The following is a 977-nucleotide window of genomic DNA, read 5'->3' on the forward strand; positions in this document are numbered from 1 at the left end:
ATTATTGTTCCTAGGTTTAGTTATCCTTCACGTCTGCTGAGTGTAAATGCACTTTACTTCGGTGAATATTGTTGAGGGGTGGGGAGCATTGGCTACCTATCACCATCATATTGTGTGGATATGGCTATTCTTTTGTGAACATAGACCAAAAGTATGTACAGTATTTAAAACAAATCAGCTTTTCTTTTCAAAGCCTCCAGTTCCCGCAGCCAGCCCCCTTCTATCAGGAAAACCTTCCTTCTAAGGATTTGTTAGCCACATGAATCTTTTGTACCACTAACTGGAGCTGATCACGGGATGAAAAAGTGCCTAAAATTAAAGTAGAAGAGAAGAAGAGGCTGAGCTGAGTCTCTAGTCGCCTTCATTGTTCACTGCTCAGTATGGAATATTCGCCAACCAGGGCCCTTGGACACAAGGCACCTAGCAGGTTTCTGCAAATATTTTGAAACTTAAATCAATGAACAGATGGCTTTATCTGGATGTCCAGATGCCTTTTTATACCCTTATTACCAGTTCTGCTGAGGGGAGAGTGGCTATAAGGAGTGTTGAAGTGTGGTGAAGTGGAGATATAAAAAGGCGCCCATCTCTCTGGGGATCAGAGGATATAAGGTGGTGAAGACTATCTCAAAAAAACATCCTAAACATGTATGGCTCATCTGTAACAAGGTGGCCAATATAATCTGGTGAGTCTAGATCCTTGAATCTGACACAGAGGTGGTGTGAAAGGATTGCTTTCCTTCTTCTGTCTTTAAAAAACACAGGGAAAAGGGGAATTACCTTTTTGTTTCACGTAAAAGTTTTTTTGTTCCACTAAAAGTGTGATGTGTTGAAGCACAATAGAAGATACGCAATATCACTTTGATGAAATAGTAAGCATTATTGTCGTATGACTTTGATGGAGTATTGAGAATATGATGGATGTTATTTATAGAACAGATTTGAGGTGTGGGGACATATAGTCACTTTATGTAATAATA

The sequence above is a fragment of the Nanorana parkeri genome, unplaced genomic scaffold, assembly GCF_000935625.1.
Source record: "Nanorana parkeri isolate BGI_ZX_2015 unplaced genomic scaffold, ASM93562v1 scaffold103, whole genome shotgun sequence".
NCBI lineage: Eukaryota > Metazoa > Chordata > Amphibia > Anura > Dicroglossidae > Nanorana > Nanorana parkeri.